The following is a 21829-nucleotide window of genomic DNA, read 5'->3' as shown; positions in this document are numbered from 1 at the left end:
GTTCTGTTGGTCTATGTGTCTGCTATTGTACCAATCCCATGCTGTTTGGTTACTGTAGCCGAATAAAATATTTTGAAGTTGGGTAATGTGATGTCTCCAGCTTTGCTCTTGTTGTAGTGGGGAAAGGACTCTGTATTCAATAAATGTTGGTGGGATACCTGTCTAGTCATGCACAGAAGAATGAAATTGGACTCTTATCTTTGAGAATATATAAAAATTAACTCAGGATACATTCAAGATTTAAATGTGAGACCTCAAACTATAAGAATCCTAAAGGAAAATCTAGAAAACACCACTTGAGACATTGGCCTTAGAAAAGAATTTATGAACAAGTCCTCAAAAGCAACTGCAACAAAACAATTAATGAGTGGAACTGAATTAAACTGAATGTTTTTGCACATTAAGAAACTATCAACAGAGTAAACAGACAACCTACAGAATAGGAGAATATATTCACAAACTGTGCATCCAACAAAGATTTAATATCCAGAATTCATAAGGAACTTAAGCAAATGAACAAGCAAAAACGAAGTAACTACATTAAAAAGTGAGCAAAATGTACATTCTTCTCAAAAGAAAACATGCAAGTGGCCAACAAACATATGAAAAATACTCTATGTTACTGATCATCAGAGAAATGCAAACCAAAAGCACAATGAGATATCATCTCACAGCATTCTGATGATGTTTATTATACCAAAAAGCACATGCATTCTTAGATTCACCACAGCACTATTCACAATAGCAAAGACATGGAATCAACCTGGGTGGTGGACATTAATCAACCATTAATGGTGGACTAGATAAATACAATGTGGTATATATACACCATGGAATACTATGCAACCATAAAAAAGAACAAAATCATGTCCTTTGCAACAACATGGATGTAGCTGGCTACCATTGTTTTAAGTGAATTAATGCAGAAAGAGAAAACCAAATACCCCTTACTCTCACTTATAAGTAGGAGCTAAACATTGGTTAGTCATGGACATAAAGATGACAACAGTAGACACCCAGGATATTAGAAGAGGGAAGATGGGGGAGGGAGAGGATTGAAAAACAAACAATTAGGTACTATGCTCACTTCCTGGGTGACATGTTCAATTTTATCCCAAATTTCAACATCATGCAATATGCCCATATAACAAATCGAAAAATGTATCCTCTGAATCTAAAATAAAACTTGAAATTATTTTTTAAAGTACATTTTATTCACTATCAACTAGGAATTTATCACTTAGAAAAGATTTCAAAAATATCCGTTTTTTTGTTGTTGCTGTTGTTGTTTTTTGAGTTGACATTTCATTGTGGAAAGATGGAAAATAAATAGAAAAATAAAATAATAAATAACTTTTCATAAATAGTGATGTAAAAACAAAATAAAGCATAATAAAGAGAGAAGGAAGTACAGAACATATGTGTAGAAACTACTGACAGTACCAGCAATAGCAAGTTATGCACCTTTTACATTAAACTTCTGATTCATGGGAGCAATCTCCATTGCTAGATTCAAGGTGACATTTGTCTTAGTAAGTGATGATAATCTCAAACCCCCTTGCCAAAGGCAATAGATCTCAAGCTAGAACCAATTAACTCCAACATTGGTCTGGCAAATGAGATGCATTCAGATTTAAATACATGACCCAATCAATCTCATGAATTTTGAAAGCGTTTAGATATATGTCCCTGCCCAAATCTCATGTTGAATTTTAAACCCCAGGACTGAAGTTGGGACCTATGTGGAGGTACTTGGATCTTGGAAGCAGATCTCTCATGGCTTGGTGCTGTCTTTGTGATGTGAGTTCTCATGATATCTGGTCATTTAAAAGTGTGTGACACCTCCCCCCACCTTTCTCTCTTGCTCTCATTCTTGCCAAGTGATATGCCTGCTCCTCTGCCTTCTGTCATGAATGGGAGCTTCCTGAGGGCTCCCCAGAAACAGATGCTGTCATGATTTCTGTAACTGCAAAACCATGAGCCAATTAAAACTCTTTTCTTCATACATTGTCATTTCAGGTATTTCTTTGCAGCAATGAAAGAATGACCTAATACAGATTTACATTCCAATATTGTGTGAGAGGTATCCTTTCTTTTTTTATTAGATTTCAACATACAAACATATTGTTCAGCTGCTATTGGTAGTCATTTTGTTTGTTCAAGAAAGAAACCAAAGCTATATAAAAAGTCAAGAAACAGAGCAAGAGACCAATGCACAACTGATAGGCAACTATACTTTTTTTATTTTCTGTTAAGTGATATAAAATATGGACTCATCATGAAAGCCAGTTGAATTTCAGATTCCATTATTAGCTACATATGTGGTACAGACTCTTTTACCTCAATGACTATTAATGTACTGTTTCTTCTATTCAGAATGTATTTCTTTCATTTTTTACTTGGATGGACTGCAAGAGCCAGCATAGTTTCAGCCTTTTTTTTTCACTCAACCACTTCAGCCTGTGTTAGCTATTCCTCACCTCTGCTTCAGTAGTACCACAATACAAAACTTATCACACATTGCAGGTGTATGCTTATGTCAATTGTATTACATCTAAATTGGAAGAGAGGAATTAAATTATGACTAAGAAGCCTCCTCTCTTAAATATTCTCTTATTCAGTTATACAATTGTATTTTAAACTCTAAAAATTGATAGACAATGCCTCCATCATAGTCCTGCTCTGTAAATATTAGCAATGTTATTGTACACCGAGGAAAGGTAAAATTTAAACTTGCCTTAGAGTTGCCACTTATTTATTTTGACAACTAAATATAATACCTAATTTTTCCAGTGAATATGACAGATTTCTTTTCATTAAATTATTTTCTTATGACATGGATTTGAAAAATAAGATACTTTTATTTCCTTTTAGGTAAACAGGTAAGTTTCAAAATTTTGACAATGTATATTCAAATATGCTTTCTTTCACCAAAAGGCAAAGTTTTAAGTCAACTTAAAAATATTTCCAGGCTGGGTGTGGTGGCTCACATTTATAACACCAGTGTTTGGGAAGCTGAGGCAGGAAGATTGTTTGAGTCAAGGAGTTTGAGACCAGTCTAGCAAACATGGTGAAAAACCCATCTCTACAAAAAATTAGCCAGGCATGGTGATCAAGGCTGCAGTGACCTGTGACTGTGTAACTGAGCTCTAGCCTGGGCAAGAGTCAGACATCATCACCCCTGCACCAAAATATTATTCTCCACAATTATTTCTTTTTCAGGTATTGATATTTCTTCTAAGTCACATTCATAAGCAAAATTGGATTAGTCAATACAAATTTTTTATATGTGAAATACATCACCACAAAATATATTTTCCCTTTTCATATGATTTGGATCAAGATGACTCGTAGCTAAGCCAAATTCTTTGATTCTTTGTTTCTCCACCAAGAATTTATCTTTAAATCTTTGCTGTGTTCTCTAATTCACACTGAAATTTATGTAATAAATTGACCAGAAAATGAGAAACCTATGCAAATGATGTTTTTTCCCCTGGAAAGTTTCCTGTAAGAAACAGATTCTGCAGTTTTCTAATGATAAAAAATAATAATAAGGGAAAGAGGTCGGGTAATTTGTGAAGGAAACAATGAGATAATAATTGAGTGGACAGAAGAATATACTAAGCATCTTATACTTTTTGAAAGTAAATTTCAGCTGAAGCATTGAAATCTAGTTGTCACCCTAAAGAAATATAACTTTAGAAAGTTTATGAAGTTCCTTGTTGCGTGTGTTTTGTCCTGCTAATATCAAAGCATCAACACTTCAACAAAAGCTCACCTTCTGTATTTACGAAGACAAATTAGACGTCCACAGGGAGCAGAGGTGATTAGAATCCACTAAAGAATGTTAGGAACAATATGTTTACACCTGGTAGGTGGCTACCTGGTGGATTGAAAGCACTTAAATTGTTGGAATGATTTAGGTAACTGTGAAGGTAGGAATTATTTTTAATTATATTTTATATTTATATGCATTTCTCAATTTTGATGTGGAAAGCATGACTGGCGGTAATAATGGGATAATAAAATCAATTGCACTGTTATGCTTCTTATTTCTAGAAAAATAGCTTTAAATCTAATTTATATGTCTCTCTATCTACAAATTTTGTTGTGAAATAAATATAAGTTTAAACTTATCAAAGAAATTCCTGGATAGTATTGACAGGGACAGGGGGCAGAGAAAGTCTAGACAGAAAAAGTGGGTCCCCAGTGAAACCCACCCTGAATCCAAGAAGCCTGAAATAACATCCCAAAGTGAGTACTGATATACCTGTTTCACTGCTTAAATGTTGCCTTTTCCTATACCACCCATGGTCCCACTCTATCCTGTGCCTATAAAAATCCCAGACTCAGCCGGTAAACAGAGCTATGGCTGGACGTCGTGTTATACCCTAGCAAGTTAGAAGGAAAGCGCTACACTTTGAGTTCCAATTGACAGTCTTATTGCTGGTAACCAAGAGTCAGCTCTCACTCAAAATCTCTCTGCCCTGGAAGAGGGGGATGGGATTTCCTTTTATAACTATCCTAAAAGAGAGGGGAGGGGGAGACTAGCTGAAGTGGAATTTTACAGAAGCAGACAAGCAAATTAGTAGGAGGAAGCTGATTACCGGGAGACAGGAGGTTCCCATACTTGCTGGTTACTAAGAGTATTTCCATATGATCATCTAGGGAGGTAGCAGGGGGGACTTTCCATACAATCAATCACCACAGGGGGTCCAAGGAGAAGTATTCACAGTAGCAGGTGTGCTAGTCAAGCAGGATGTGTTTACAACAGTTACAAGGCTCTGAGTACAGCGTGACCCAGCTGTGCACCCAAGGGAGAAATGGCGGGGAGGGACAGGCTAAAATGGTGTTGACAGCTAAGATGGAGTCAGTTAGGCCAGGACAAGTCAGGCTATCACAGTTGTAGACAAGCAGCTTGACTTCAGAGGGACAACTTGACAGTGTAACTTTGGAGAAGAATCCAACATAAGACAGCCAGACTTGAAGGGAAGATTACTTACCTGTCCCATCCCCTTTTCAGTTTTTCTTCCAACTGAGAGCCACTTTCATCAGCAATAAAATACCCCACAATTGACATCCTTCAATTTGTTTGTGTGATCTCATTTTTCCTGGATGCTAGACAAAAGCTGAGGAGCCACGAGTAAGGGTACAAAAGGCTGTTGCACTGGCCCCCTGCTCTCACTCGTGGCGGGCAGCAACCTCACGCAAAAAGGCAAAGGGTCCACTGAGCTGTTAACACATAAGCCATCTGCGGATGGCAGAGCTAAAAGAACACCATAATACCATCTGGGGCTTTGGGAATCACACACACTCCCACCTGGATGCTGCTGTGGGGCCCACACACGGCTTGCTCTTGCTGGCATCCAAAAGTGGTTGACTGAGTACATGAAACACCCTTATCATGAGTCTCATGAAGGGGTCAAGGAAATATCCTATTCCAGTATAGTTAGTAAACATATAGAACAGAAAATTTTGTCATGAAAAAATAATCTTCCCCCGCAATCTTTCTAACCTCAATTATAATTTCTTGAATCAACTTTTTTTAGATATTTGTCTTTTTTTTTTTTTGCTGTTGACTAATGGCTTAAGGCTCTATTTCTTGATTTATCAATTTTAAGCAGTATCTAATTATTCCTTTATAAGAATTGAAAGTGGGAAATTTAGGTTACTTAAAAAAATCTAATTCACTTGCTTTCACATTCACATCTAAAATTGTTCCGTAACTATAGTCAGCAAAGTGCTAGTAAATGTTTAACATTAAGCTCAGTGAGGAAGAAAAAGGCACTCATTCGTAGCACTTGCCAATTTCTACAATGTGAATACTCCCAACATAGCCAATTTCAAAGTATCAGTCAATGGGCTACAAAAATCTCTAAAAATTTGGCCTGGCTTGATGGCTCATGCCTATGATCCCAACACTTTGGGAGGCAGAGGCAGGCAGATCGTCTGACATCCGGAGTTCCAGACAAGCCTGACCAACATGGAGAAACCCCATCTCTACTGAAAATACAAAAAATTAGCCAGGCCTGGTGGCATGTGCCTGTAATCAGCTACTCCAGAGCCTGAGGCAGGAGAACTGCTTGAATGTGGGAGGCAGAGGTTGCGGTGAACGGAGATTGGGCTATTGCACACCAGCCTGGGTAACAAGAGCAAAACTCCATCTCAAAAAAAAAAAAAATCTCTAAAATTTTAGCAATTATTTCTACTGATTCACTACAGGCCAGCTCTTTTTGGTTTTGTGTTGAATTTGTTTTTTCTTGGCATTTCTAATGACTCTGTGTATGTGCTGTGTGTCTGTGGGTAAAATGTTAGTTTGTGTTTATCATATTCTCATTTACCTGCCTTTTAAATTAGGCTATTTTGTAACATCGCTTTTTATCCCAAGAAACCTCATTCTCATAACACTTCCTATCCTTATTCCTATCTGATGACTTTATTTTGTGTCATCTTTGTTACCACCATATCCCTGATTAATTTTCCATCTGAACTATGCTGCAGCTGAGCATCTGACAGTCATGGCACTCATTTTAACTGAGTCTTGAGAGATCAGGATGCCATTACATTGTCATAATCCCACCCAACCCCATTTTCCACACCACAATATTCTATTTCTTTCTGTTGTCTCAGACATATCTCGTTGCCCATCCTCACATCTGACTATTTTCCTTTTGACTGAGAAAATAGAAAGTTTCCTATATGCACCAGAAAGTCAAGCAATCTGTATCTGTCCCCACATACTCAGCCTTTCATTCTGTTAAAATTGGCACTAGATTCTATGTCTTGTCTCCTATTTAAAGACATTAATCTTAGAATACTCTCCTGTTCTTCTAAATAATCAAATATTCCTTTCTATTGAATGTTTCCCATAATGATACAAGCATGCTACAAATATTCCATCTTAACTATAAAATGAAGAAAATGCTTTTTGGCCCCAAAATAGAAAAACAGAACAAGAGAATAAAGAATACTTCGTGAACCCGGAATTATTTACATGTTAGTTTGATACAGAATAGAGATAGAATTGTACAATAGCATTGAAGTAGTGGACTAGCATAGTGTGGTACTGAGATTATTAGTTTTTATTTTCGAAGAAAATAAATTTGGATCCCTACCTTGCACTGATCACAGAAAATAATTACGAATAGATTGAAACTTAAAAATTGCTACAAAATTAAATCTTCAAAACTTTAGCTAAAAATAGATGAAGATATTATACCAACCTTTATTTTTTAATAATTTTTAAATGTTTAAGTAAAACTGAAATTAGCACCAAAATACTAAATTTGTAAATTTGATTACAATGAATATAAAAACTCAAGATTTTCATTTTCCAAAATAAAAGACTGGCTTCTTTTGAAATAAACCACCCACAGTGAAAAACTAAAGAAACTGGAAAAATATTTAAAATATCTATTTTGGCTGGCTGCAGTGGCTCATGCTTGAAATACTAGCACTTTGAAGGCCAAGGCTGGTGGATTGCTGAAGCCTAGGAGTTCAAGACCAGCCTGGGACACCGGGAGAGGAACATCACACTGGGGCCCATTGAGGGGATAAAAGGGCTAGGGGAGGGATTACAAGGGGTGGGGGAGTTGGGGAGGGATAGCATTAGGAAAAATACCCAATGTAGATGATGAGGAGATGGATGCAGCAAACCACCATGGCATGTGTATACCTATGTAATAATCCTGCATGATCTGCACATATAACTTAGAGTATAATTTTTAAAAAGTATATTTCTTTTATGGAAGTAGATTATATTATCCAATGCTGGGGCCACAACCCTTCATTGGAGGAGGAGTATCAGGGAGGGTTCCTCACAATGACTTCTATACCTCATGTGTCTAGTGATTATCTTATTGTTGTTCTTATACTTAAAAATTTAATTTGTTTGTTATACAACAGTAGAATCAAATTGCAGCCCAAGGGCTAAATCCAGCCCTCTCTCTGTTTTTGCAATAAAGACTTCTTTGTATAAAAGCACATCCATTCATTTTTGTATTGCCCATGATATAGTATAGACAGAGTTGAATAATTGCAAGAGAGGCTTTATGGTCCACAAAGACAAAAACATTTACTATCTGACCTCTTACAGAAAATGTTTGTCAAACCTGTTTTAGAAAGGTAGTAGTATACTTCCTCTACGGCTATGCAATTAGGGTTATTTCTCATTTAATAATTAATGATTGAATACTTATTAAAATAACAGAAATTAATTATGTTGAACACATCATTGAGAATATTTTTTATAATTGTAAGTGTATTATTCCTTTCATAAGTTCCATTAAACTCCAGGCACTCTGGTTTCAGAATCTTGACCCTTAACTACTGGAAGATTTGTCTCTGTAAGCAGAATTGATGTACAGCTTCTCATTGATGAGCAAATGAGTCCATCAAGCTTTGGGACCCTAATAATGCCAGAGTTTTAAAAGCTTCTTAGGGTTTTAGACCTTGGTATAGATGCCTGACTACCTTTTCCTCTGCATCTGTGTGAGGACAGGGGTTTATTGATCTAGATTTTGCCCTTTTCCTCACTCACCTTACTCTGAATCCAATTTCTCGTTGCCAGGATCCCCTACAGCACCCTTACATCTGCTTCTCCCACCTTATTTTAATATTTGTTGCACATTTTCATCAGCCTTATTCTTCCAGATAAGTACAGTCTTCTGATAACCCTCTTACAATGCCCTGTTGTATTGATCTCCTCCATCAATGTGGTAACATAGCCCAAGAAGGTAAACAATCATGCTTAATCTGCCATTTTGACCAGAAAAGCACTACTGCATTTTAATCTCACATACTTCTTTTTAATTAATTTATTTGTAACAAAACAGTATATGTGGTATATATCATGCTTTGATATACACAATAAGATCATTTCTACAGTCAAACTAACATATCTCTGTCCTTACACACTTACCATTCATTAGTTTGGTTAAAGCATCAAGCATCTACTCTCATAGCAAACTTCTACCACACAATTTAATATTACCTGTAGTCATTATGCTGTAGATTACATCTCTACTTATTAATCTTCTTTTTAATTTTATAATAGTTCATGGGAAAAAATTAACTCATTTTGAGTATTCTGTTTTTGGTTTCTAATTAATAATTACTACTTAAGTATTTACATGTTAGGGATAGTAAGTCTCTCTACTGAGTGCTTGACATCATTGCCATGCGGAGATTGAGGCAAAATAAAAATTCAGTAATAATGCTCCTATATTTATTTAAATGTTTGAAATGTGGTTTATCATGGATGTCCTTGCATTAATACTAGTTTATTTAAAATTACATTGAAATGTAGCTTATGTTGATCACTGAGTATTTTGCTATATCCTTAAAATTTAGAAGTCCTAGCTAGAACAATTAGACAAGAGAAAGAAATGAAGGGCATCCAAATGTGAAAGGAAGAAGTCAAAGCATTGTCGTTTATAGATGACATGATCTTATATTTGGAAAAAGACTAACAGCTCCAGAAACAAACAATTAGAATGATAAACAAATTCAGTAAAGTTGTAGGTTACAAAGTAAATATACAAAAGCCAGTAGCATTCTCCATGCCAACAGTGAACAATCTGAGAAACAAATTAAAGAAGTTATTTCAATTATGATAGCCACAAATAATAATAAATTAATGAAAGAAGTGAAAGATCTGTTCAATGAAAATTATAAAACACTGATGAAAGAAAGTAAAGACACAAAAAATTGGAAAGATATTTCATTTTTATGTGTTGGAAGCATCAATATTGTCAAAATGTTCATATTATCCAAAGCAATCTACAACGTCAATCTAATCTATCAAAATACCATGACATTCTTCATAGAAATATAACAAATAATCCCAAAATGTATATGAAACCACAAAAGATCAGAATAGCCAAAGCTATTCTCAATTAAAGGAGAAAACTGGACCAATCACATTACCTCACTATGAATTATACTGCAGAGCAATAGTAACCAAAACAACATGGTATTGTCATAAAAACAGACACATAGATCAATGGAACAGAACAGAGAACCCAGAAACAAACCCATACACCTACAGCGAACTAATTTTTTACAAAGGTACCAATAGCATACATTGAGGGAAAGGAAAGTCTCTTCAATAAATGGTGCTGGGAAAACTGGATATTCATATGCAAAAGAATGAAACTAGATTTTTATCTCTCACCATATACAAAATAAAACCATAATAGATTAAAGTCTTAAATATAAGACCTCAAACTATGAAACTGCTAAAGGAAAACCTTGGGGAAACTCTCCACAACATTGAACTAAGATTTCTTGAGTAATGCCTCACAAGCACATGCTGCTAGAGTAGAAATGGACAAAGGGCATCACATGAAGTTAAAAGTTTCTGCACAGCCAAAAGAAAAAAAAATCAACAAAGTGAAGCCACAGCTCACAGAATGAGAAAGAATATTTGCAAACTACATGTCTTACAAGGGATTAATAACCAGAATATATTAAAAGCTCAAACAACTCTGTAGGAAAAAAATCTAGTAACCTGATTTAAAAATGGGCAAAATATCTGTATATAGATATTTTCCAAAAGAAGACATACAAATACAAAATGAATATATGAAAAGGTACTCAACATCACTGATTATCAGAGAAATGGAAATCAAAACCACACTGAGGGCTAGGTGCTGTAGCTCTCATCTGTAATTCCAGCACTTTGGGAAGCTGAGATGGGTAGATTGCCTGAATTCAGGAGATCAAGATAGGCTGGGCAACATGGCAAAACCCTGTCTCTATTAAAAAAAAAAATACAAAAATTAGCCTGTACATACCTCTAGTCTTAGCTACTTAGGAGCCTGAGGTGAGAAAATCACTTGAGCCAGTCAAGGTTGAGACTGCAGTGAGCCAGGACCACACTACTGCACTCTAGCCGGGGCAACAGAGGGAGAGTCTGTCTAAATAAATAAATAAGTAAATATCGCTACAACGAGATATCATCTCACCCTAGTTAAAATGGCTTTAATACACAACACAGGTAATAACAAAAGCTGCTGATGATGTGGAGAAACAGAAACCCTCATACACTGTTGGTAAGAACGTTCTCCATACCACTATGGAGAACAGTTTGGAGGTTCCTCAAGAAAACTAAAATAGAGCTACCATAGGATTGCTGTATCACATGATAGCTTTATTTTTATTTCCTTCTTTTCCCAAATAAACGAAAATCAGTAGGTCAAGGAGATATCTGCCCTCTCATATTTATTGCAGGACTGTTTATAATAGCCAAGATTTGGAAGCAAACTACATGTCCGCTAATAGAGGAATGGATAAAGAAAATATGCTGCATAGGCACAATGGGGTACTATTCAGCTCTAAAATAAATAAATAAATAAATAAATAAATAAATAGAATGAGATTCTGTCATTTGAACAATATGTATTGAACTGGAGGTCATTATGCTAAGTGAAATAAGGCAAGCATAGAAAGACAAACATCACATTTCTCACTTATTTGTGGGAACTAAAAATTAAAACAAGTGAACTCATAGGGAAAGAGAATAGAATGATGGTTGCCAGAGGCTCCAAAGGTTAGTGGGGTTTACAAGTAGGGACAGTTGAATGGGTACAAAGATATGGTTAGACATAATGAATAACACCTAGTATTTGATAGCCCAACAGGGTGACAACAGTCAACAAGTATTTATTCTACCATTTAAAATAATTGAAAGAATATAATTGGATGGTGTATTAGTTTGTTCTCATGTTGTTAATAAAGACATACCTGAGACTGGGTAATTTATAAAGGAAAGAAGTTTAATTGACTCAGTTCAGCCTGTCTGGGGAGGCCTCTGGAAACTTACAATCATGGCAGAAGGAGAAGCAAACATATCCTTCTTCACAGAGAAGCAGGAAGGAGAATGACTGCCCAGTGAAGGGGGAAGCCCCTTATAAAACCATTGGATCTTTTCAGAACTAATTCACCATCAGGAGACAGGATAGGATAAACCACTCCTGCGATTCAAGTATCTCCACCTGGTCCCATCCATGACACTTGAGGATTATGGAAACTACAATTCAAAATGAGATTTGGGTCAGGGTACAGCCAAACCATATCAGATTGTTTGTAAAACAAAGGTTAAATGCTTGAGATGATAAATATCCCATTTAGCCTGATGTGATTATTATGCATTGTATGCCTGTATCAAAATATCTCATGTAATCTATCAATATACATGCTTACTATGTACCCATGAAAATTTAAAATAAAAAATGCACCAATTCTAGGCAAAATATTATATATATATTATAATTATATATATGGTGCCCGAGCCAAGTTTCTCACTAACTTCAACCTTGTTCAAACCCTTTTTGACATGTTTCTCAAAGCTCTTGATTATATGATATTCTCCTTTGGGTATAATCATATAACCATAAATAAATATCTATACTAAAATAATTCAATAAAAACACCTGTAGTCAAAACTTGTATGGCTAGACTTTTTATGTGAGCCAATATAGTCCATTTAAATATTTGTCTTTTAAGATTAAAGTAATACCCTTTCCAACAACCCTGTATTAAAATGCAGAGTTATTATATAATATGTAAGGACACATAATTCATTAAACCATTAGCAATTTGTATTATTTGAAAATTTTCTAGTATGAAAATTAATTGATAAATGACAGAGAAGAACCAAGATTTAATGCTGGAGCAGAGAGAAGAAATTTGCTTAAGCAAGAGAGGAGATTAAACTTTATAGACACAGCGCTGGAATCCCAAAGATTAGACTGAGATGAATGATTGACTTCAGATCGGGCATTCTGAAAGCCATGGAAAATGAGATGTGAGAATAATAAAGTCAAGCTTCTACTTTTGCTTGAACTAATTTTCCTTGCGCTAATTATACACAATGCATTAAATGCATTATCTACAAGTAAAGAAGTCTCAGTACATATATAGGGCTCTAAAAAAGGGAATACATAAAAGTGTTTGCCAATTTTATTTATTTACATTTTAAACAATTTTTCAGAATGCATTTCAAAAATTATGTAAAAGTAGAATACCTCTGCATTATTAAAATCAATAGCAATAATCATAATAAACATTGAGTAATAAGAAAGCCAAGATGATAGGCATCCTTATTTGTGATTAATGTTGTCAAGATGGAAGTAGCACATTTACTAATGGAACCATACAGTCATGAAGTATTTCATGCATAACTATCCAAAGTAAAATTATCATTTTCGAGGAATGAAAACATTTCAAAATTATAGTGTGCACAGCTCTAAATTGATTCTATAAATGGTTTCCAGAAAATCATTTACCAGATGGTTATATTTAGATGCCACTCAAGCTTCCTGAGTACTTTAAAGGTGAAATCACTATGCCCACAGCTGTGTTAAAAATAAAAGACTTAACATCTTTTTTTTTTTCCCATTTATTTATTTTATTGCATTTTACATTTTGGGGTACATGTGAAGAACATGCAAAATTGTTGCATAGGAACACACGTGGCAGTGTGATTTGCTGCCTTCCTCCCCATCACCTACATCTGGCATTTCTCCCCTTGCTATCTCTCCCCAGCTTCCCACCCCCCACCCTCCCTCCCCTATTTCCCCCCAACTGACCCCAGTGTGTAGTGCTCCCCTCCCTGTGTCCATGTGTTCTCATTGTTCAACACCCGCCTATGAGTGAGAACATGCGGTGTTTGATCTTCTGCTCTTCTGTCATCTTTAAAGAGGAATAAATGCTGAGTGTTACAAAAGATACAAAAATACAAGAAAGTTTCCAATTAAATGATTCTGATACACAAAGGAAAGGCAAATTAGTTTTTTAATTGTTCATCAAGCTTAATTTCATATAAGCAAGTCTCAGTCATCATAATCTAAAATTTTTTCACGTGTATCATAATTGCAATTTTGATTGTCATCAGAATTACTTACTTTGCCTATTTCCTCTCTGAGAGGTAATACAGGAGTCCATGGTTAAAAGTGCAGATTCTGGAGACAAATCGCTTGCATACACAACCTAGGTTTGTGATTTCAGGCAAAGTGCTTAACCTCCTGGGTCTGAGTTTCCTCAAATGTAAAATAATAATTATAATTTCATAAGATTTTGACAATTAAATTAGATGATGCAGTGCCTGACATTAAAGGATTATTTAGGACTTTCATTGAAGTCCTAAATAATTGGGGGTTTTTTTGTTTTGTTTTGTTTTGTTTTAATGCATCACCATGCCAGGCTAACTTATTATTTTTTTTTAACTGGCATGAGATGGTATCTCAATGTAGTTTTGATTTGCATTTCTCTGATGACCAGTGATGATCAGCATTTTTTCATATGTTTGTTGGCCTCATGTATGTCTTCTTTTGTAAAGTGTCTGTTCATATCCTTTGCCCACTTTTGAATGGACTTGTTAGTTTTTTTTCTTGTAAATCTGTTTTAGTTCTTTGTAAATTCTGGATATCAGCCCTTTGTAAGATGGGTAAATTGCAAAAATTTTTTCCCATTCTGTTGGTTGCCAATTTTCTCTAATGACTGTTTCTTTTGCTGTGCAGAAGCTGTGGAGTTCGATTAGGTCCCATTTGTCTATTTTGGCTTTTGTTGTCAATGCTTTTGGTGTTAATAATAGATGTTAGAATTTTAAAGAATGGCAAAAATACCTAATCGAAGTGGGAAATTCACTTTTAGGAAAACATTGTTAACATATGCAGTGGAATATGTTAAAGACAACACCCCAGTTATTACTCTGTAAAAATAGGTCTCTGTGTGTTATATATACATTTTCTGTTACCTAAAATTCTACAGACTGTCTACATAATAACCACATAGCTGAAGGGCAATACATACCATCTGAACATACATTTTCTTTGAGAAACCATTTTCTCTTAAATTCAACTACTTTATGATATCCCATGTGGGGTAGTGCTCCTGTGAATCTACTTAGGACGAAACCATATGCTAGAATCACCAAACTTAAAAGATGATGAACTTGAAGATATCATCCCATCACTGCTTAAAGCAAAGATATAGAGTGATGGATGTTATCAATATTCAAATCAGAACTAACTGAGTTATAAATGCTTTTGCCCTGGATTTTTGAACAGTGTTAAGAATTATAAAATGGCAAACCATGATCAGTCGCCTCAAACATAGAGAATTGGTTTACTACAGACTGAAAGTTTATGAAGGCATACTCTTTAGACAGAAAAAATATATATGCTTTAAATATCCTGAAACAGACTTCAAGAGATGCAGCGCAACCTGTTTCCAGGAAATAGAAGCAACACATGAGCTATCTTTGACACTGCAAAATGAAATGAGGAGAGTAAAAATTTCATTCAACTAATCCAAGTTCTCTCTCTTTTCCTGCCCCTCCACCTCCACTAGCGTTTATATGGATCTCCCCGCCTGGAATTCCCTCCCTGACCCGTCAGCTGTTTCTTTTTGGATGATTCTTACTTATTGTTGATCTCTCAAATCTCAACTTGGATATCACTTTTTCCATGAAGCCAAATCTAGGTTAGGAGTCCACTATGTGTACACCCAGCACACTGAACTTCCTGTACCACAGTATTTGTCATGTTTCATTATCTTGGCTCTCTACCTGTCCATCTTTTCACTACATTTCACTACATAAAAATGCTTTGAAGTCAAAGATCTTCTGTATAATGTCACAATCATATCACCAGAGCCGTTCCTGGGTCAGTGCTCAATATATGTAGTTTAAAATAAAAGTAGGGAGAGAAGGGAAAACAGATTGAGAATTTAGGTAGAAATGAGTAAGCAGTGCCTCATTCATTTAAATAATGGCAAAGCTGCTGGAAATCCCCAAAACAAGATGCCACCTGATCCCAGACTCAGCTATGGCACAAAGTGAGGGAAGTTATTTATGTAGGACTAAAAGGGCTGATTTTGTTTGCTACGGCTTTTTCAAGTCTAGAATTTAAAATATCCTTTAAAGAATTTAATCCCTCTGAAATAATGGTGGTGGAAAACAACTGCATGTAAAAGCAATCCAGTAATAATGAATAAACAAAATAGCAGAGGCTTTTTTTTTCTTTTGAAAAATCTTTCATCCAATGAGTACTCATGAAGGAGCACAGAAAGCAGTCCATTTTATTTTTTAAGATGTATGATTACACCACCTTTGATGTGTGTGTATGTATGTGTATGTGTGTGTGTGTGTGTGTGTGTGTGTAGGTATAGATATCCTATATGTGGTATATGTGATATGACATATATATACCACATATGTGGTAGTTATATATCACACACCCATATGCACGTACATACACTAACACAGTTAACATACACATGAAACTTGAGAGTTTAGACTGAATCTCATTTATCATATAATCTATAATTCCTTTGTTATTTTTGGATAAAATGAACTGAATTTCAGTGTAGATTTCTCTTATTGGGGGAAATGTGAAATCTGACTTTAGAATCTGGATTGAGCTTTTAATTTGGGAAGAATCAATAAATAGATTGAACATTTTTTCTAAAAATGTGTCATATTTTAACAGCACAAGTGAATATAATAATTGTATTAAAAATTCCTTATTATCACTCTGTAAATTTAAATTATAGTATATTCCTTTTATTATTTCTTTATGGAACTGAGCTAAAGAAGTAATAGAACTATTCTTTTTCTCTTCAAAAAGAATTTTCTTGTATCTTCTATTTTGATATGAATGTAATTGTGAAATGAATTGTGTAGATTCTTCAAATATAATTATGTATAATATTGGAAGTGTTAATGAAAAAAAGGAATAACATCAGAAATAATGAATGTGAGAGAAATCTGAATAATAATACATACTTCTTCAAAGCAAGTGGACCAACTCAGAAAAATAACTGTCTTATGAATAGCTGAATATATGTGACGATCCTTTTCCACGTCATTAGATAGCCAAGCAATTCAAGTACACAACAAATTTAACCTTTCTTTTTTAACCACAAACAATCTGTTTAACAAACATAGTTAAATTGAAATTATTTGGGTATCATTTATTCATTAGTATCTAGTGCTATTTTGCTCCTCCATATCTATTATCTGTCCTTCTATCTAACCTAGGAGGTTCATCTGTATGAATCACACAGTCATGGTTTTCTATTCGTCTGGCTTCCAGTTAGTCCAATCAGTAGGGAAACCTTGCAGTTTGGAGGAAGAAAGAAAGAGGAAGTGGGGAGAGTAATGCATAATATTACTTGGCTTTTTCCTTCCCTTTTGAAATAATGTCAGACTAGCTAATCCTTTAAATAAGCATCACCCAAATCCCATTCTATTCCTTGGGTTCCAATAACCATGCTATCTCTTGCTCCTTTAAGTCTGGTGGTACCAGGTCAACTGCTGCTATTATTTTAGTAGCTTTTATTGTCTCTCTTTATCTATGTCATTAAACACATCAAGAATTAGTCTATTTGCAGTGATCCATATATTTTCTCTTGAGACAAGATTTATAAGGAAAACATATCGCTATTCAACTATCTTGGTATGCATTCTTTTTTAAATCAAAATGTTTAGGTTATTGATTTAACACTTCTTTTTCTTTAGTTATTTTATAAATTCAGACATATATTATACATTCCTCATTAATGGATATTTTTGTCTGGAGAAAAAAGAAGAAATATGGCTAGAAAACACATAGGATATTGTTTTCTCTTGCACACACATGGAAGATTCTTTTCTTCTTTATACTTTACTAGTATTTTTTAAACTGTAAATTAACTCATTTGAATATATTTTACTTCATTTATCCTGACTTGAAAACTTCTGTTAAGTCACCCAGCCTCTATTTCCTCCCATTCTAGAAGAACCCAAATCATGTCCAGTAATGTAAACTATTTTTGTTTCCAAAGAAGAATCCCGATTGGTCTATGTAGTCTAGCTTTGCATTTTATTTCCCTATTCAGACAGAGCAAGGTTCTTTGGGCTCAAAGGCCTAATAAAATCTGGGGACCTCTTTAAAAAATATAATAAAAACTGTGAATAGATACAACTAAATATTTATTGAAAATAAAATTAATAATAAATTAAAATTTTTAAAGCTGACTAAAAGTACTACAAATAGAATTTAGAAAAATAATATAACTTTAATGAACTACAAGAAGTTCATTTCTACAATAAATTTTGTCTACTTTTCTTTTCTTTTCTCTTTCTTTTTTTTTTTTTTTTTAGTTGTTGTTTTTTAGACAGGGTTACTGTTTCTCAGGCTGGAGTTCACTGTAGAGTTCTCTCTGCAGCCTCAACATCTTGGGTACAAGCAATGCTTCTGCCTCAGCCTCTCCAGTAGCTGGAACTATAGGCATACACTGTTATGCCTGGCTAATTTTGAAAAAATTCTATAGAGACAGGGTCTCTCTATGTGGCCCAGGTTTGTCTCAAACTCCTGGGCTCAAGTGATACTCTTGCCTCAGGCTCCTAAAGTGCTGAGATTACAGGCATGAGTCACTATGCCTGACCCATTGTCCCTTCTTTGCAAAATGCATAGCTCTTGATCACCACTTCTTATGGTTTTATAGCGAATTAAAAAAAAACTTCAATTTTTATCCAGTAAATGTAAATTCAAAATAAGTTTTTATTATTACTAACCACTTGCTTTTGCTTCTGCTACAGGCCTGTGCTCTACAAATGGAAGAATTCTAATAAATTCTGTTTCATATAATTCCCATTAAAAAGGGAAAAATATATAATTCAATAATACTTGTATATTCTATGATATGACATGTATTCTAAATAAGGACAGTCTTCCATTTTAGTAAGTTATAGATGAGAACTGACTCCTCAGCTAAGAATTTTACTCATCTTATAGTGAAAGAATATTGCATATACTAGTTTATGTTTATATTTTGAATCTTTTTTTTCCAATTATTAATCACAACTTTCCAGTGCCAAACATGTTAAAACATGTTAATACCATAATTTAATCTATGCAAAATGGGTGGTAAGTCAGAAGAAGTCTAGCAAAAAGTTCAATGTATCAACTAAAGAGGAAGCTGACAACAAACCACATAAATATGCCCCATTATCCCAAACTAAGAGAACTCCAAACAAAATTCTCCTTAGCAAGATATCCCAAGATATCCCAAAATATTCAAAGCTACTTGAACATCATCTGCAATGAAGTATAGCGTGAGAAAGGGCAAGTCAGAGTTCAAAGACACATAGATCTTAACTAATTGAAGTTAAAAACGACACATTACAAATTTCACCAAAAAGAAATAAATAAAATATCAACATGTGAGCACATTTTTAAGGAACACTCTCCTGATCTTCGTAAAAGTTCATACAAGCTCTGGCCTAAAGTTTCATTAACTTTACAGTAATGTATTTACACTAATGTATTAACTCTGGTGATAGTTTCTGGCTCAAGTTTGGGCATGGGATCTAAGCCAACCTAATTAGACTGAAGAGAATTATTATTTTACAATTATTTACAAGAGGTTTCTCTACCTTCTCCATTGTAAATGTAAACAGAACATCTCTTGCAAGCATGGGAACATGGGCCAGGGCGAAGTTAATGTTGACTGAGTGGGTATGAAAACCCAGATTTTTGAGATTTTCAAAATAAATTCATATCACCCTTGGAGTTTACCTTTGGATTTATATTTTATTTTAAAAAAATCATTTAAGCCAAATTGCTTTAGAGTTTTCAGTTACAGTGAAAATATCCTAATGTGTACCTACAAATTATTTATTTCTGAAAGTCTTATTGTAAGTATCATTTTGCATTTTCACTCAGATACAACTGTTAAATATAAAATTCTCTGAATTAAAAGTCATTGTAAACTGTGTTGAATTTCACAGCTATCACAGATGACAGGACTTTTTTTCTCAAATAATGAATTTTTTAAAACTTCTGATATTTTTCAGTAAATAATAATCTGATAATAATCAATTGTTTCAAGGATATTTTTCAAGTAAGTTAAAGTTGGTGTATTAGAATTTACATTGACATTCTGTTCAGCATAAATGATCCTCTAAAATACATATTTTCTTAAATTATTGAAAGAAAAATATAGGCTTCCGAATTTTTTAAAATTCCATTTTTGAGGTTTAGAAATAAAGCTTACACCTCAGACAAGCATTACAGTCAAGGTACTTTTCTATTGGTGAAATACATTTTAAAAGTTACCTTACAAATCTCAATTAGACAAATTTCAAGGCATAACATTGGAAAAAAAAATCTATTGCTAATAAAGAAAAAAATCACAATTCCCTTAAGATTCAAAGCTTGTTTACACTTTTATTCCTGAACAGCTAATATCATTTGATTTACAACCATTAAGCCTCTGAAAAGTCCCAAGCAGGAGAGGATAAAGCTCAGAACTGAGAGAGAGAAAAGTGATTAAAGCGAGGCAAAGTGAAAAAGAATTTTGTTTAATAATTCTAAAAGGAATATAACAAAAGGTATTATCAGAAAATTCTTTGATGTGCAAACAATAAATTTGTAGGCAAAGAGAAGTAAAAGTCAATACCCAGAGGAATGGTGACTAGTTTAAATCAGTAGAAATGTTCTCTTTAATATGGAAACAAAGTTTATCTGAGGTTCTCTGACTAGAGGAGGAAACAATATTAAAGAATACAAATAAAGAAAGAGAAACTGTTTCACGGTCTTTGATACAAAGTTTCTATTCTATATGGTTTAGGTTTCCCAAAATGTTTCTTATCCTCAGGAAACTGTTAATGGCCTTCTCATTATGGCTTCAGCTTGTAGTTTTTTTTTTAATTCTTACTATGAGATCTACTTAAGAAGTCTCCCAGTGTCCCAAAGAGAATGACCTAGTTTTTGGTTTTTAAATGAATTTCATATTTATAGGCATTTATTGTATCTATACTTTAGCAAAATATACAGAAATATTTGCAACAGAGACTAAGTTTTACACTTTTGTACAGGTGTTTGGCATCTATCCTACACATCCACAAGTGAAGATTGTGCCTGTAGTCCCAGCATGTCAGGAGTCTGGGGCAAGAGGATTGCTGGAACCCAGGAGTTTGAAACCAGCCTAGGTGATATAGCACAGCCTCTGTCTCTATTTAAAAACAAACAAACAAAATCAATTCTAAAAACACTGTGTACTAATTATATGCAAAATATATTTGGCTCAAAAATAAATATTTTCATCTATCTCTGTTCTTTACTATTGTGATATCTTTATAAAATTGTTTATTTTTGTCTGCTATCTAAGGAGGAATGATTTAGAAGTTGGACAATACACACGTGGTGGTGTGTACCTATGCAACAATCTTGCATGTTCTTCACATGTACCCCAAAACCTAAAATGCAATAAAATAAATAAATGGGGGAAAAATAAAAATAAAAATAAAAAAATTTTAAAAAAGAAGTTGGACAATACAAAAAATGACTACTAAGAATGCAATATTTTTATGTTTCCTAAAAACTTTTTATGACTTCAATTAGGATAAAGAAATTCTTTAACATTGTTCCTGAACTCAGAGGGTTTTCAGTCTGACTTAGGAGAGATGACACAATAATAAGAAACGGAAGTGACCCCAAGGGTACATAGTAGGTTGCTGCAAAAAGGAAAAGGAGAATAGGAGAGGATAAGAGAATGTTCAGTGATCCCTTGTTACTTATTTTTAAAAATTATGGAATATTTTAAGTCTAAATACATAGAATTATACAGCAAACATTCATGTTTCTACCATACAATTTGGTTAATAACATTTTTGTATCTTAAACTATTATCATTTAAAATAAAAATAAAACACCATTACAGATTTTTGTTAAATCCTCATTGTTAGTGTTCCCAGTCCCTTTCCTTCATTTCTTACTTAGAAATGACAACCATCCTAAATTTTGCATATATCAACCCAAAGCAACTTTTAATAGTTTTA

The 21829-nt window shown here is 34.1% G+C and overlaps 1 long non-coding RNA gene across 1 annotated transcript; it reads left to right on the top strand.

Moving 5' to 3' along the window:
* The first annotated feature begins 1121 nt into the window (after positions 1 to 1121).
* LOC116549573 lies at positions 1122 to 21527 on the top strand. The gene is made up of 3 exons (XR_004267942.1): positions 1122 to 1204; positions 20311 to 20314; positions 21516 to 21527. It is a non-coding gene; the product is annotated as an uncharacterized LOC116549573 (long non-coding RNA).
* The last annotated feature ends 302 nt before the right edge of the window (positions 21528 to 21829 follow it).

The sequence above is a fragment of the Sapajus apella genome, unplaced genomic scaffold (genome assembly GCF_009761245.1).
Source record: "Sapajus apella isolate SASKATOON/1434 unplaced genomic scaffold, GSC_monkey_1.0 scaffold6, whole genome shotgun sequence".
Taxonomy (NCBI): Eukaryota; Metazoa; Chordata; class Mammalia; order Primates; family Cebidae; genus Sapajus; species Sapajus apella.
The sequence above is the reverse complement of the archived record's forward strand: the minus strand, read 5'-3'. Positions and strand labels throughout refer to the sequence as shown.